The 17,853-nt window shown below is 43.4% G+C and overlaps 1 pseudogene; it reads right to left on the reverse strand.

The window, feature by feature from the left end:
- Window positions 1–6,951: 6,951 nt before the first annotated feature.
- Window positions 6,952–7,580, reverse strand: LOC128099539 (GTPase IMAP family member 7-like; annotated as a pseudogene).
- Between the last annotated feature and the right edge of the window lie 10,273 nt (window positions 7,581–17,853).

A 17,853-nucleotide genomic window follows, 5' to 3' on the forward strand; every position in this document is an offset into this window, starting at 1 on the left:
TCTCTCTGGAACCAAAACAGGCAAGAAATTAAATCAGGTCCACCTGGGAACTGGTCGGACACTTGGACTCAGGTGACTCGGGAGAACGGTCTGCACACGGTCATTCCCATCGCTAACTCTCCCAGCGTGTTTTACTTTCACACATCTGTAAGTAACTGGCCTGAGTGAGGCAGGGTCATGGCAGCATAGTGTGCGGTTGGTTTTCCTCACTCACGGGAAAGCAGATATTCTGCTACGGATGGACTGATTATCTCCACCAAGCTGAAAGTGTAAAACATGGGAAGCATTCTTCTATGGGCAAGAACTAGACTTAAAAAACACACAAACAAACCAAAACTGAACCATATAGATAAACCTGCCAGGATAGAGAAAATAATTGCTGTGCTATGAATCACATTGGTTTGTTTGAAGAACCAGGCATTTCCAGCGTGCAGAAATATTCCAGAGGCAAAGAGGCAAATGCAACATGCTTCCCGGGGGATGGAATGGAGGATGGCCACTCCTCCAAGGGCTGGTCTGAGAGGAAGGAGGACAGGAGGGGCTGACAAGGCTTCTGCCCCACACATGCCTGGAGAGAGTGTGTGTACCATGTACCATGATGGAAAGAGCCAACATTCAGGACAAGATCAAATTCCCACTGGGAGTTTAATCAAGCATCTTCCCTGCTTGGCTCTGAGGTCCTGCTCTACCAAATATTCATGGTTTTTATATTTTAGCACATTCAGCCAGAAACTGGAGCAACCATGGCATAAATATCCTGTCCAAAAGTGGTCTAATGCTGTGTCGCTGGTTTTTGGTGGGATGAAAAGAGAAGCATTCAGTAGAAAGGGCTAGCCTGTGACACCAGCCACCCCTGCGTGAACTCTTGGCTCATGTTAGTCAGCTGGGCTTTAAAAGCTTATAGTTTTAAAACGTATTCGTACTTGAAGGAATGCACATGAAAAAAAATAGAATTTAAAAAAATAGATAAATAGGAAAAATAAATCTTAAAAAAAATAGAATAAAATCAAGTAGCGGCCTTTTGCACCGCAGAAGCATAAATGGTCTGCTGGTCTCCCACAGTTGCACCATCTGGTTAAAAACTAAAACATCACAGATGTACTTCATGGGTTTCGGTTTGTCTTTTTTCTCCCAATCTCCCGTCTCATTCTCTCATTCTGTCCTTCACAGCGATCAGTATTTTGACGCTTTTATGTGTTTGAATATTTGCATATGTATTTACATCCAAATATGCAATAATTTAGATAATTCTCAGTCCTGTTTTGCATGTTAAACTTCTACATATATGCCATTTTCGCAACATCTTGTTCATTTTTTATTAATAGACATCCAAACTGTTCTGAAATCATTTTTTTCCACAACAAAGAATGCTGTAAGATAATCCTCATAGGTACCCCTTGGCACTCCTGTTGAATAGTTCATCTGGGGTACACATTTTCTGCTGGCTAGATATGGCCAGGTTTAACTCTTAAGTGGGTCAAGTCAGCTCTTGCTTACCCCAGTATCTCAGGAAACCCCCCAAATCTCCATAGGTGTTCCATGGTGGCACACTGCATTTTTATCACCCTTCTGGACACAGGACTGGTCATGGACTGAATTGAAAGCATGGCATGGCTTATGTGCTATGCATAGGGCTTCTGCTATTTTGTCTCTCACAATTTTATTTTGCAAAGAAAAAATATGGCTTTTCTTGGACCTCTTCATTAAAGCCCATCAATTCTTTTCACATTTTCAGAATATCTTAAGACATCTCCCTCTCCTCCTCTGTCCTGCTTCTCTTCCTCTTTCCTGCTCCTCCTGTCCATCTCCTCATTCCCCCCTCCATCTCTTCTTCCCACCGAACTCTTCTCCACCTCTTTCCTTGCACCCAGAGAAGATCAGCCCTCTCATGACCATCTCTTATGTACCGTTCTTATCACCGTAAGCTATGGCCTAGTCCTTATGAAAATTCTTCAAGTCGTAGAACGCTGTTTCTACTGAAGGTCCGAGATTTGAATGTGAAGGATATGGTGTCAGTGTTGATGAAACTGAGCTTCCCCACCATGACTATCCTCTGCAGACACTCATCATGTCCGGGTATCTTGCATGCCCATATTTTCTCTTGTGTTCCCTGTGCTGTTATTGACAGGCCACTGGAATTTTTATTAAAGTTACATGAGCTGCCCAGAGTCATACGTTTGCCTTATAGCTAACTCTCCCCAGATGGCTCCCTTTGTCTGAGTCAGCTCTTGGATTTTTCAGCCAGTGGGGAAATGGGGAGATCATATCCCCCCTAGAACCCTCTGTATAATGCTGCGGTCCCATGCTTTGGACACAAGCCAGTACTGATCACTGGAAGTCTCTCCAAAATCAACCCAGAGAACTGTGCTTCGATTTCTACGTTCATGTTTTCACAAAACAAAAATACCACTGTGTCTCCCCAAGAATTACTCAAAGTTAAGACTGCTAAAGGGGTCTGTTCTGTTTTGAAGGATTTCAGTTAGAACCTGACTTGGTTCTCAGCGCCCCTTGCATGTGTACAACCTTGCATGTGGCTGTCACAACCAAACTCAGCAACATTAGCAGGGACGTTTTCTGAATCATTTTCTGAAAAATCAGACAGACTATAGGAGACCTATGTCCCACTAAGAGACCAATTTGTTGGTAGATATGAAGAAATGCCCAGAGGTGAGACAGGGAGCATGAGATGGAGACCGGAAATGAACCACAGACCAAACCGGAGAGACTGACAGCAGCCTAGGAGACGAAAGGGGAGGGGAGGGGAGGGGTGTGATGGACGTGAAGCCATGTGGCTGTTAAGCCTGCAGAGCACACACAGTGGGGAGATTGAGAATGGACGGGGATTTCTCCTCCAACAGGAAAATTCTGCTAATTTCCCACAGTGTGGGTGCAGAGGCCATGGGAGATCGGCAGGCAGTGTGCACGCAGCAGCGGCTGACAAGGGGCAGGCATTACTCAGGGAGAAGAAGGCAGAAGCAAACGCACCCAATGAACATTCTCGTCTGAAAGCAGCCAAGCCGATTTATCACGACACTTTATTTTACTCAGCAGTGAGAACGCAGCTCAGGGAGCTGCTTTCTGAGAGACAGTCTTTTTGTCTTCCTTATTCTCGGGTACCAGGCTGGCAGCTATGACTCGGGGCCAAGCAACTGATGCACAAGCTTGACTTTGAGTCCCAGAACTCAGTGAAAAGCTGGAGATGCTGGCCTGCATCAGTAACGCCAGCCATGCACACAGTGAGGCAGCCGGTGGAGAAGGGAGAGCTGGCCAGAAGCTGTGGGGCCAGCCAGCCCACGGTGCGGCCAAAACAAGAGGCTGTTCGCACCAAGTAGAAGGGTAGAAATTACTTCAGAAAGTTGTCCTCCGACCTCCACAGGTGTCCTGTGGCACCAGTGTGCGCCTGCGCTCCCTCAAACAACTAAAAATAAGCACAAACATTTTCACTGGTATCCACCCCACCCATCTGCCCCTCCCCTGTTCCTTTATGTCCAGGTACTGGGGTCCCAGGGCAGGTTAGTGACCAAGAGTCCGGGAAACCGCACCCTCTCCTGTAAGGTTCGGCTGACAAGGGGAGTGTTCATGTGAGTCGTGAACTCAAGCTGTTAACTGCCCGACAGCATTGTCTTGGGATGTGTTATGGGAAAGGTATGAGCTACCTGGGGCTGTACAGAATTCGGTGGTTTTCAGAACAAAGTCATAAGATAGAATTCACTGACTCTGCTGTGTGACAGTCTATAGATTACCACAGAGTCTCACTCAGAACAGAGTAACTGGGGCATGTTTTTCCTCCCCAGGAGCCAACAGAACTCTATAGCTGTGGAATGTTCTTTCAGCCTTGCCCTGCAATTGAGAAACTGGGTAGCATGGTTCTCAAAGTGTAAACCACTACCCCTCTTTTCTAGGTTTAGTGTATATTTTGAAGCCACAAAAACATTGAAAATGATTTTTAAAATTTTAAATGTCTATAACAAGTCATTGTAGATACCAGCACACAGAAGCTGCATCAGCCCTGGAAACAGTGAGGAGGTGTGCGATGTGGGGACCAGTTTCTACTTACTGGGACTCAGTTTCACACGAAATGGAAACACAAGCAATTGTTAAAGTTCTCACATTTGGGACTGTGTTGCCTTGACCTGGGTGTTGCATTTTATAGCTTTAGAGACACTTTTAATATAAGAGAATGTGGGGCTGGAGAGATGGTTCAGTGGTTCCGAGCACTTGTTGCTCTTCCAGAGGAACAAAGTTAAGTAAGTTCCCAGCACCCATGTCAGGCAGCCCCACAACTGTCTGGAAATCCAGCTCCAGGGCATGCAAAGCCTCTGGCCTCTCACTCACCTTCACACAAAAACACACACCTACATACAAACTTTCAAAAATAACAAAAACAAATTGTTAAAGATAAAAGACTCCAATTATTCTAAAATGAAACTTCTGCCTGGTATGGTGATGTATGCCTCTAATCCAAACACTCAGGAGGCTGGGGCAGGAAGGAGGATTATGTCTTTGCAGGCCAGCTTGGACAACTTAGTGAGACCCTGTGCCCAAAACAAAACAAGAGCTAGGGATGTAGCTCTGTGATTATGCAAATGCCAGTGGTGCTGGAGGTCTAGGGTCCACCCCCAGTACCACAATAGTAATCAGACCAATTGATGACAAGTACCATGTAAGACCTCATTAGCAATGCAAAAAAAATCAAGTAAAGCATTCTGTAAGATCTATATGTACTTGTGTGATACAAATGGAGAAGGCTGAAGGAGAGATTTCTGAGGAAGGAGCATGTTCAGAGGCCTTGAGAAATGATCAGACCTCTCTGAGAGGTTCTTCCAGGGCAAGCTTCTCTGTGAGCTGGTGGGAGGAAGTTCGGGTGTCTGGGGAGCCTATCTGTGCATTTCATTGGGACAGTGGCTGACCCACTGAGAATGCAAAGACATGGCGTCTATGGGAATTGGTTGGGCTTCCCAGAAGCCACAGAGTTGCTACAAATGTTAACAGATGTGGAAAGGGCATGCAGGAGTTTATCCTAAGAACCTTAGTTGAATTTACATATATTAAACATATAACATATTTGTGTAATACACACACATACACACACAGAGAGGTAGACATGCAGACAGAGATATTATTACCATATTAAGGTGAAACTCACTCCTCCTAAGAAAATTGCTCATCACAGAGCAATTATTCTGAGAAACAGTGTTCTATTTGCTTAAAGAGTGTATAATTCACATTATTTACTTGATCATCTTTTGTGTATACTCTATTGGGTTCTGCTTTCCACATGTTCATGGATAGCTTCTGAAATCATGTTATACCTGCCCTGGTGATGGTTTCCCAGGCTCATGGGCCATCAGGGAGACTCAGGAATTAGCTAGAAGAAGCCAGAGACCACAAAGACATCAGTCTAAGGACAACAACTGATCCTTTGTTGGCATTGGGAATATCTTAATCTCATCAATTGTGTAAAGAGAGCCAAGTTTAAGAGGAAAGGAAATGGGTGTCAGGTGAAGGGTTCAGAAATATCAAAATAAAAAAATTATAAGCTTAAGAGATGGAAACTGACAGTCATCAGCTCTAAAGGTTAACTGTTAACAATAGCTCTCTGTTTTATGGCCAGCTCCTCTGTCAACAGCCAGGGGTTAACTTTTAACCCCCTTGCCCTTTATAGCCAATAACTGCCTGAACCAAAGTCAACTTTTAATAGTTGTTTTTACGTGACTCCTAGCGTGCATCCCATGCCTGATACTATAATAGGAGGCCAGTACTCACCTCCATTGCCACAGCCTCAGAATTCCAAGGTTGGCTGTGGTCTTAGCTAGCTGATATGCTTTTGTGCCCCCACAGTGTTTTATTTTTTATTTTTCTGGAATAAAGTTTGCTTCTGGTTTAATAGACTCTAGTGGTCTGTCCTCCATTATTGCAAGACTCTGGACCCAATATAGGCATGGGCTAGAAGGTCCCAAAGCTGGGTTGCAGGTATTCACAGCTGCATCACCCATCAGGTAGAGTTTGGGAGGAATGTGCTAGTCAGATTCTGAGCCACTCCTGCTGGCTGGGTGCTTAGAAGATGATTGTTTCTTTGGAATGTGTGTAATTCTATTCTTGTTTCTGATCACCAGTTAAACATTACTGATGGCCATGTTTTCATATCCTAATCTATCTTCACAAAGGACACAGAAACTGGACAAATATGGAAAGAAAATTCTGGACAAAACTGAGCCACCCCATCTGGAAGACCAAAAACCTGAATTCACAACTGAGGACACCTAATGCATTATAGTCAAGTGGGATACGGTATTCATTCGAGCGTCGACCCTCAGGCATGAGCTCTAGGGCCGTTCCTCACAGCAAGTGTGGGGAGATGCTTTCTCCTCTCTCCTTAGCCTTGTGTCCCAGCCCAAAGCTGTGCTCTGTGTGTCAATCACTTCCTGTGGGTGACAGAGGCTCTGTAGTGTTAGGATTAACCAACCCTGCATGGGTGATTCCGAAGAGCTACAAAAGGAAGCATGGAGAGGATTCCTAGAGGAGACATTGGTGTGTGATGGTACTAGTGGTTAAGAATGTGACTCTGAAATTCAGAAAAGAGGCTTTTGTAATGTTCTAACACTAAGATGATTGCCTGGTCAATCAAATCAGCATTACAAACTGATACAGGGCTATATTTTACGTTTCCTTCTAGTGTGACAAGGAGCTCACAGAAGCAACTTAAGCGAGCAATGTTTATTTTGGCTCCTGGTTACAGAGACATTTCAGTCCATCAGAGTGGGCAAGGCAGGCAGGCTAGCAGAGGGAGCTGAATGTGGAGTGTGCAACACTGAGTCTTGACGCTGAGTCAGCGAATTCCTGGTTCTGCTGTCTCTTAAGTTGGTGGCGGTAGGAAAGGGCCAGCAGGGAGAATGGTAGGGAATGAGACGGAGAGAAAAATGCTCAGAGTGAATGAAAAAAATATACAGACTACTTAAAAACCTGCCACATTATCAAGAGAATTTTCTTAAGTCCTTCAACAATCTGGCTGAGTATGTTTTCTCTGCCTCATGTTTTACCTTCTTGTCATATTTTCCCCTAATTATTTGTATTATTTCCTCTTTTTTCTGAGTACTATATTTCCCGAAAGCATACTCTTCCTGTACTATTCTAACTTCATTCTCTTTTTGAACAGTGTAAAGTTTCCTCAAGATCTCCACTTCTCTCTTCAGCCTTTGCCCTGCGTCCTTGTAAATGGCTTCGGAGAAGTAGACTCCACCATTTCTCTGCACCATGGCCTCCACCAGATGCACCAGCTCCTGCACCTGCACTTCCCTCTCAGCCTCCTCTGCTTTCTTGTTGATGGCCAGGCAACGGCCATCACACTCCCTGATGATGCTTTTTAGGTTTGCTTCTGAGTCTGCTATGAAGTCATTTAGGAGCTGGTCCTATAGCTCATCTTTGCGGGTGAACAAAATAATCATGTACTTCATGGCTGTCTCCCCAAAAATAGCTTTGAATCTAAAAACAGTTTCTTGCTCTTCCACTGTGTGGTGGTCCAGCCCCAGTACAAGAATTATGGCATGAGGCCCAGGGTGGGAGTACAAGACACACCGGATTCAGCCAGTGAGATAGTCCAGGGAACCATGAGAGACATCACAAATTACTTCTAAAGTTCCTTATCAAAATGCACAGCTCCTCACAGCTTCTCAGAACAATTTTATTCCATTAGACCCTGGGTGACTGGAAAACCCCAATGCTAGGCTGCTCCCCAGAACCCAGGGAAGGAAAGAGGGCTTTCATGTGCTTTCTAGGAGGCAAATGAAATTCACAGGTCAAAGTTGACAATGATTGAAGAAATGCAAGTAAATCTCACATACAATTATCAATGCCAAATCCTAACAAAATATTAGCAAGATAGACTCCAATGGAATTCATAAACATGGTACATTATGACAAAGGGGAATTTCTGCTAAGTGCCAGGGCTCAAGAAGAGAAAGTTATTATGGTAACACACCAGTCAGGGTTCACATAAGAACTCTGCAGAACATGTGGACTGATGCAAGCTTCCCATATGCTTATCCTTCTGTCTTTGTCTCCCTCTTATTCTTTGAGGCCCCAAGGTAGCAAGTTATTCCTGGGGAAAATCTTCTCTACTAAAACCCAGAAGTTCCCACCTCACTTTCCCTAGGGACTTGAAGAATTATCCAACTCAAATAGAGGGAACAAGAAATACAGAAACATTTTCACTATCTGTAGGAAAATTGCAGATAAAACATTCTATCCAGCAATCTGTTACTTGCAGGTATATGGATCAGCATATGAATAGTAGTGCTGAACAAATGCCTAAATGATTTGCAAATATAATGACATCATTGTGGGATGGTCCGTATGTCAAATGTGTTGCTGATTGGTCAATAAATAAATCACTGACAAGGAGGAGAAAAGAGCTGGGAAGTGGAAGGCTGAGTCGGAGAGACACTGCCAGCCGCCATCAGGACAAGGAAGATGTAAAGTACTGGTAAGCCACAAGCCACGTGGCAAGGTATAGATTAATAGAAATGGATTAATTTAAGCTGTAAGAACAGTTAGCAAGAAGCCTGCCATGGCCATACAGTTTGAAACCAATATAAGTCTCTGTGTTTACTTGGTCGGGTTTGAGCGGTTGTGGGACTGGCGGGTGGCAGAGATTTATCCTGACTGTGGGCCAGGCAGGAAAACTTTAGCTACATATGGCGCCCAACGTGGGGCAAGAGTTTCCACCTAAAAACTAAAAAAAAAGATTCTAAAACGGAGCTAAAAACAGCTCCTAATTGTCTCTCTCAAATGAGCGGCAGCTGCCAGTTTGAGCTACTGGCGTGTGCGCTCGATCTGCAGTATGGCAGGAATGAGACCTTTACAAATGGCATTTTGAGCTGCATGATGGATTTAGCCTTTGCTGGTGCAGGGCAAAAGGGGAGGTTTCTGGGCTGCACGCTGCTTGGATAAAGGCATGAACCCACGATGGCTCCCAGAGCTGGCGGTAATACCCCCGCCATGTTGGGAAGCTGAGGTGGGCGGAGCCAGCAGCCACAGCTGCTGCAGCTTAAAGCAATAGACTCACAATAAGACAGATTCAGATGTAATAGTTTAAAATATGTGTAAAATATACATAGGCTTAAAGAGACAAAAAAAGATAATATATACAGTATAAAAACAAATACATAATTTTAAAAAATAAAGTCTTTAAAGAGACAATAAAATTAATATAAAAAATAAGCCACGTAAAGATAAATATTACACAGAGAATCTGGATTGTGTTGTCTTTGGGATTTTTAACTCCAAAAAAACATTGCATTATAAAAGCTGTTGAGTTATGCCAAAATGTGTATTTTAAAGGTACCTTGACTTCAAAATTTAGATATAAGGATATGTTGCTTTGGAAAGGAGATTCTACTTTTGTTCCCACAGAAAGCCAGAGGCTATGGATTTGTTCCAGATTAAGATACATCAAGTTTGACCAGCCAAGACCCCCTAAAAGGTGACACCAAGGCCCAGATGATCCAACATCCAGAATGGTTTCAAGGCAACTGGCTCAGACGATACAGCCTTACGGACTACTCCATGATCCTAAAATTTTCTGTTTCCCCAAAAGATACAGCGCCCCCCTCCAACAGAAGGTAGTAAGAGAAGCTACGCCCAAATTCCCAAATATACCAAGCTGACTTTGGAGATGTGTAAAGGTTGAAACCTTCCTTTTTAAAAAAAGAAAAGGGGAAGTGCTGTGGGATGGTCCGTATGTCAAATGTGTTGCGGATTGGTCAATAAATAAATCACTGATTGGCCCGTGGCCAGGCAGGAAGTATAGGCGGGACAAGGAGGAGAAAAGTGCTGGGAAGTGGAAGGCTGAGTCGGAGAGACACTGCCAGCCGCCATCGGGACAAGGAAGATGTAAAGTACCGGTAAGCCACAAGCCACATGGCAAGGTATAGATTAATAGAAATGGATTAATTTAAGCTGTAAGAACAGTTAACAAAAAGCCTGCCACGGCCATATAGTTTAAAACCAATATAAGTCTCTGTGTTTACTTGGTCGGGTTTGAGCGGTTGTGGGACTGGCGGGAGGCAGGGATTTATCCTGACTGTGGGCCAGGCAGGAAAACTTTAACTACACATCATAAAGAAAGTGCAAAGGTTTAGAGTCAATCCTGAGCACTGTAAATTATACAAATACAGTACTCAAATATGAAATTCTCAAAAATGAAACACACATACACATACAAAGAGTGTAGAGAGGTAAAGTGAGAGGATGGTGAGATACCTAGGTATCTCTCCTGACTCTGCCTGCTAAGTGAGAGAAGTAAAAACAGGTTCATCAGGGGCTCTGATCTTGGTGCCTAAGTCCTAACACTCAGTGAAAGATCCCTTACAAGTGGTAAGTCCTGGATATTCTTATCCATATATTCATTTAGCAGAAGTCTGAACGTGCAGCAGCACATTCCATTAACACAGATGTGGGGAAAGCAGAAACTCTCAGACAGCAGATGGGAAAACTGAGCCACGCAGGTCTGTGAAAGGTCATCACTGCAGTATTTACCCTGGAAACCACAATATCGAATCTGAGCATGTACCCAAGGACACACTGAGAGCAATATAAAGAGAAGTGTGCAGACCCTCACTCGTGGGAGTAATAGTTATAAAAGGCAAAGCAAAGGATGATCCCATTTGCCATGATTAGGAGACTAGTGGAGTAACTCATATGTTCACAGAGGATGTGCTGTATCCCATGGGATGTCACAGGAACAATTTGTTCAGGACCAGGAGGTGGGGAAATGACCACCTCACCTCCTCTGTAAATGTGTAGTATTTTCTCTAGTAAAGGGTTACGGTTTGTATATGCATTTTCTAAGTGCAACTCACTATGTACTGCTTCCACACATGTGCACATTTCATGGGAGTATTTTGTCCTCATAAAGGCTCAAGGATAGAGGATCAATTCCCTTCCTAATTTATAGGTAAGGAAACTGTAGATCCAGCATACCCAAACACCTGCCCCAGGTCCCTATACTCACACTATCCAGTGCAGGGACTGAAGACCAAGACCCTCTGACTCCACCAAACCCCCTCATAACCAGGCCCTGAGCAATCTCTTCCTGGCTCATCCTCAGGCCATGATTCTAAAGGCCAGTGGAGATCACATCAACGTGCCACCAGGAACAGGAAGGGAGAGAACAGCCCTCGCTCTAGGAAGTGGAGCTCTAGACAAGACTATCCTCGGGATGCCAGGTGAGGACCACCCATCTCTCGGTGGTTTTGTTTTTTCTGTTTTTCATACTGACAAGCTAAGGTTGGGAGACAGAAACACTCATCTCAAAACTGTCTAAAGTGGTTCTAGGAAGACCCAGAGAACCTGCAGCTAAGAAGTGAACAGAGAAAGTGTTTCAGAAAATTGCAGAGATAGGTCAGGACTAGTCCACTCTTGAGAATTCCTGAAGCCCCGAGAGATGCAGTTCCCTCCACTGGGAAAAGGGACAATGCAACCAACCCATCAGGATGGTTCTGGGACTGCCCAGGGCAAGTTCCATAAAGGTCGCTTACAGTGCTGAGTGTGACCCTCACTCAAGACTAAGGCATTTGTTGTGCAATGCCATTCATACGAAGATAATTGAGAAAGGGCAGCAGCCCTTGCTCAGTGGCCCAGCATTGGCCAGTGTGTGCATGGCCCTTTGTTAGACTTGCTAGCACCATGAAAGAAGACCCAGACTGCAGACACAGCAGCTCACAGGCTCAGCCAGAATCACAGACACCCTGGGCCTTCAGCACAGTGTGCCCTCTTCCTAGAGCTCACACCCTCCAGTCCAGACCCCACACTTTTATGGTCATGACCTCTTTCCTGAGAAGCACAAGGTGGGCCTCGACTTGGAGTCAGAAACAGGAGTCACTCTTGCCCACCTTGATGTCCCTCTGACAGTCATTGGTGTACTGAGATTTGATATGGGGAGTTGAAGGGAGTTAGGGCACGTTTACAACTGGTGACCTGCCTCCTAGTTCTAAGATCTGCCTCAGGGACAGCAGTGACATTTTAAGGAAAAGTAGTGGGTTTTCAGGCATCAGCATCTAATGCCACCCATCAAGCAAGTCTTTCTTGTTAGTCATGAGATGATGGACCTGATACTAAGCAATCTCAGTATCTTTTCAGGACCTCTCGACTTCATGCACTGAATACCTGGGGTGCACCATGTCCATTACCCCAGCCCCAATCCCACATGCTCTGTGTCCTCCATCCCACCCAGCTCACCTTCTCCTGCAGGACCGAGGAGTCCTCACCCTGTCCCCAAGGAAGCTGGCTGCACCACCGCTCCTGCTGCAGCTCTGCAAACCCTGAGTGGAGAAACTAGAGGGGTGGAGCCAGCGCAAAGGTTTCAGTCTGAAGAGCACGGGAAACAGTCCCGCATTGTGGCTGAAGCTTCACCTTAGCCCTAGATGAATCTCTTCTTCTTGGGCCTGCTGTAATGTAGAGTCACAGGCAGTGCTTGTGTTCAATGGCGATGGCTCTGAAGACCCCGTTCAGTGCTCCACATGCAGCATAGGATACAAAAGCAATAGTACAGATAATGATAAAATAAAAAGATAAATTATTAAATCTGTTTTTAAAAAACAACTTGTTTAAAATGGTTTACATTACTATAAATTTTAGTTTATTGATACAAGTTTAAACTTAATTTTGTTATACTATATATATATATTTCTACTTTGAGTTATTAAGTTTATGTAACTTATTTAGATTATAATAGATAATTAAAAATACAGATTAATTAGTCTTCTATGATAGTCAAACCTGTAACATGTTAGTTAAGTTTTCTAGGTATACATAAATATGTTTCAGATAGATAGGTGATCTTCAAACACTTCAAAGCCCTACAAAATATGACATTTAAAATGTTTTAAAAATTTAAACTTTCTAGACAACGAGACATGTCTGCTCCTGACAACACTGATTTACTTCAAAAAAGAAGATGGACATCAAAGACACTTGGTATAGAGTTTATCTTCTTCTTGACAAAAATAGCCATTTGGGCAAGAAACTGTTCTTGCCTAGACTGCTTTAAAAACATATATTGGCCGGGCGGTGGTGGCGCACGCCTTTAATCCCAGCACTCGGGAGGCAGAGCCAGGTGAATCTCTGTGAGTTCGAGTCCAGCCTGGCCTACCAAGTGAGTTCCAGGAAAGGCGCAAAGCTACACAGAAAACCCTGTCTCGAAAAAAAAAAAATAAATAAAAACATATATTGACTAGATATACAAGACCAAGGTGACCACTAAGCTTTACTTGAAAAAATGGTCCTTCAGGTTCCTACTTTACAAAAAAAAAAAAAAAAAAAAAAAAAAAAACCCTACCAAACATTCTACAAAACACAGAGAAAAGTAACTAAAAGACTCTAGGCCTGTGGGCTAAAGACAGATGCCCCAACATTACAAAAAAATATTAGGTGACTGTGCAGGCTGCCAACTATCTCTGTCTACTCTCACAAGACTCCCAAAAGTTACTTGCATCCTTCTGCCATTTCTCAGGTAATATTATATCCTTCTGGGACCTTTGATGTAATTAAGAACTAAATAGTTATAATTTCCTTAGTTATGATAAGAGATAAGTTAGATATAAAACCTTAGACTCAGAAATATAGGAGAGATAGGATATCTTCTTTAATTTTGCCAAATACACATAAACTAAATATTACAAATAAACTAAATGTTGTAACTGTAATTCTTACTTGATAATTGCTTTTTCATCTATAATTTTACTATGTAAAATTTAACACCTTCCTTTTTTTTTATAAAAAAAAGGAAAGGAAATGTGCTGTGGGATGTTCTGTATGTTAAATGTGTTGCAGTGGTTGGTTAATAAATAAAACACTGATTGGCCAATAGCCAGACAGAAAGTATAGACAGGACAAGGAGAGAAGAGAATTCTGGAAAGTAAAAGACTGAGACAGAGAGACGCTGCCAGCCGCCGAGCCCTGACAAGCAAGATATAAGGTACCAGTAAGCCACAAGCCATGTGGCAACTTATAGACTGATAAAAATGGGTTAATTTAAGATATAAAAACAGCTAACAAAAAGCCTGAGCCATTAGGCCAAACAGTTTAAATAATATAAATGTCTGTGTGTTCATTTTATAAGTAGGCTGTTGGACTGCCAGGGATTGGTGGGACCTGGAGAGAAAACTCCAGCTACAGGAAATTTCATCATCAGCTGCAGGATTGCACGTTACTCCTCTTTGCAAGAGTATGGCCCTAATCTCCAAACTGAGAGGACTGCTAACAACTGACAGTACTTGGATGAGTGTGCACCAGCCCCAGCTACCCTGGAGGATCACCCTTAGCTGAACAGTAGCCTCCTGAAAGGTCATCCTCCATGCCCAGGTAGCTCCTAATCAATGACTGGTCGGCATGGAGACATAAAGGCACACCCTTTAGCGCCAATTTGGGATATGGCCAGAGTTCCACCCAAGCTCCCATACTCCAACCGAACTGACCCTCTGGGTCTTCTTGGCACTCACCACAATCCTGTGTCTTCTGTTTACTTGAGTGTCTTAGAAGCATTGTGCCTAGAAGCCATCCTAAGTACATTCGCACCTACATATCTCAATGTAACGATCTGTGACTTGTGCACTCCTCCTAGGAGCTCCAGAAAGTTCTACCTTACCATCTCATGTGTTGGTAGAAAACTGAGCGCTCCATTTTGGGGAGGGTCCAGCTTAGTTTTACTCAGTTTGTGGTACCTGAGGCAGCCTAGGGTGGCTTTAATGACTATACCATGCAGTGTAATTATTTTAGTCTTTTGAAAAGCTGGTTCTATTTGTGGGTGATCTAAATTTCTACAAAACAGCTAACTTGTCCTTGTTTATTTATGGTGGGTGTGTAACCAGAAGCAGAGCAGCCAGTAGACTATGTGCATAAGAGGGTACTGTGTGTGACTGTTCCTGGAAAGATAGGAACAAAAGGTTTATTCATTCCAGAAAGAACACCAATGAAAGGCCACAGAAAGAATCCCAACTCATTTAGCTCTTAGTGAACCAGTGAGATTATTAGCGTCCCTTACAGGAGAATGGGCAAGGAATTACTTACAAGAGTATGAATGACTCAAAGGCACTGAAAAATCCATCCCAGCATTGAGTGGCTTTCATTTGTGATTTGTGAAAGAAAGCTGCATTCTTGAGGCTCTCTGAAAAATCTGCCATCAACCCTACAGAAAAGTTTGCTCTCTCCAGTGAGTACTGTGGCAAGCAGAACCTTGAATAGGACCTCTGGAAGTCTTTTAAGTTTCAGGATCTTCGTGTGCCTTGTAAGGTTTTTTGTTTGTTTGTTTTGTTTTTCACTTCCTAGGTCTTACGAGCTTCCCTCCTCCCTACCTATGGAATATTTCAATTCAGAGAAAATTGTTAGACCACAGAGGTAAAAACCTCTAAAGCAAGACCAGAAGCCAGGCTAAGGGAAAAGGAGAACTCACTATGGTGCAGGAACTCACGTTTGGGAGAACATTCTCAGGTCCCAGAACTATTTTAATACTTTCTGGGGACACACTCCCAAAATCTTTAAAACAATGAAGGTCTACCTCCCCCACTTTTATTATCAGTTTGCATACACACAAACACACACACACACACACACACACACACACACACACACACACACACACACACTCCTTAGTTGTTCTTACCCCTCCATTACCCTACCATCGTGCTCTGTCTCTCAACGAAACCCTTCTACTTCTCCCTTAGTCTCCTCCAGTTTCACATCTTCTGTTGGTTGTTATACGGAATTTGATTAGAGTTGCTTACGTGAGTGTGGCTTATTTCCTGGAGCTTTGGCAACTTAGCAGTGGTTATACCACTGAAAAAAATGACACCCTCTTCTCCAGCAACCACTTACTGCCATTAGTTCTTCAGAGAGAGCTGGGGATCAAATGTTGGTGAGCCCAGCCTTGTTCAGATTTTGTGCAGGAATGCATAGATGCAGTGGAATTCATGAGTTCAAGCGCCATATCATGTCCAAAAAACTTTATTTTTTTAAACCATCCTCTGGCTCTTCTATTCTTTCTGCCTCATTCCATGAGCCTTGGAAGAGGTGATGTAGCTCTCCCATTTAAGACCACGAATTCCATTATTACTCATTAAGGAATCAATGCGTGGACTGTTGCCACTGACAATACAGACTTCTCTGACTGAGGCTGGGATAAACACTGATCTGTGGATATAAACATGAGTATTTAGAAGACAACTTGTCAACATGACCATTTAGGAAAACAATAGTAGAAAGCTCCCCTCTAAGGCCCATGACCTTGTCTGCCACAGTTCTTGACCAGGTAAACAGTACCTGGCATGAGTTCCCAGGAGTGGGTCTCCACTCCGAGGAGAAAGTGTTTGGTTACCCTGACAACAGTTGTACCACTTCTGCATCAGAAGGCACACTTGGCCTGCCATGTCATTATTGAAGATTGCAGGATCCATACTTATCTTTATGTCTTAAATGTACCATTCCCTAATAGCATCATCACACCAAGGACCAAACTTCCAACAAATGAACCTTTGGGGGACATTTAAACCATATCCAAGCCACAGAAGCATCTAAATAGGTGCTCAAATTGTATTTCTTTTTGGCTGAATAACCATCATGAAGTTTATTTGTAGATGTTCTAACATTTAACTACTTTAGCATTCTTACCTAGCAACGAAAGGTTATTCAGTTAAAGAATTGTGCTGATATTTAGTTATCATCTCTGTGTGTGTGTGTGTGTGTGTGTGTGTGTCCATGAGTGAGCTTGCCATTGCTCACTCAGAGAACTTGGTGTATTTATTTTATTGTTTTAGTTTCTGCTGGCCTGCATAATGAGATCACTGCTTAATAGAAAATGATTATCAAGATCTTTTTACGAATAGATACTTTTCTTGATAAGTAATTTGACAGCAGTTTTCCCCATGGTTAGTGAAGAGAAGTCATGAAATGCTTAAGAAACTGAAATAACTCCAACACGGACATGAAACCAACATAGATAACTCAGCCAGTGTTCTGTGTCGTAACAGCAAACATTTAGGAAAGACATTTGTCCACAGTCCCATCTGTTTCGGCCAGAAAAACATACAAACAAAGAAACAAACAAACACACAACTGGGATAAACACAACCAAGTTCAACTGGATCCTTGAACAGAGGTGAAAGACCTTGCCAAAATACCCTTTAAGGAAGTGAAGATATTGAAGGAGATCCCCCACACCCGCCACTGCCCATGAGCACACACAGAGGGGGTTTCTTCTTGGACCCCGGATGAGGCACAAACCACAACCAAACACCTATTTAAACAGAGAGATCCTTTACTAAGCAGAAAGAAAAGTTAAAGTGGCTGCTTTTCGACTCAGGCAGAAAAACATCAACAAACGACTGTGCAGGTGTGGTTTTAAGAGGAAGAAGGGGGAGGTCTGTGTTCGAATGAGCTAGGACCTGGTGGTCAAGGAGATGGAGGACAAGGGAGAGGGGACTGGGGTATTTGCTCTGGAGGGGCAAAGGACTGCCTCTGCAGAGAGGGGAGACAGATGAGGCACATAGGAAAGTGGGGGTTTATAAAGGTAAAGGTGTTTAATTTTAATTGTGCATGTTAATTAGGTGAGTCAAAAGGGTTTTTGATTGATGGACTTTAATACTCTGATAGCTGGACCTTGGTCGTCAGGCTCAGGGGAAGGAAGTGGCCAAATAAGGGAGTAGACCTTGGTGGCTCGCTTTAGGAACGTGATCTAACAGTTTTTAGCAAGGCAAAGGGAATGAAGGAGGAGGGCAAGGCCTGCCAGAGCCACATGCTTGAGTGGGCCGGTGTCCCTTCAGATATTAAAGAAATTACTAAAGATGGAAAGTACCATGCTCA

This window comes from Peromyscus californicus, unplaced genomic scaffold (genome assembly GCF_007827085.1).
Source record: "Peromyscus californicus insignis strain IS unplaced genomic scaffold, ASM782708v3 Scaffold_6__1_contigs__length_162567912, whole genome shotgun sequence".
Classification (NCBI taxonomy): domain Eukaryota; kingdom Metazoa; phylum Chordata; class Mammalia; order Rodentia; family Cricetidae; genus Peromyscus; species Peromyscus californicus.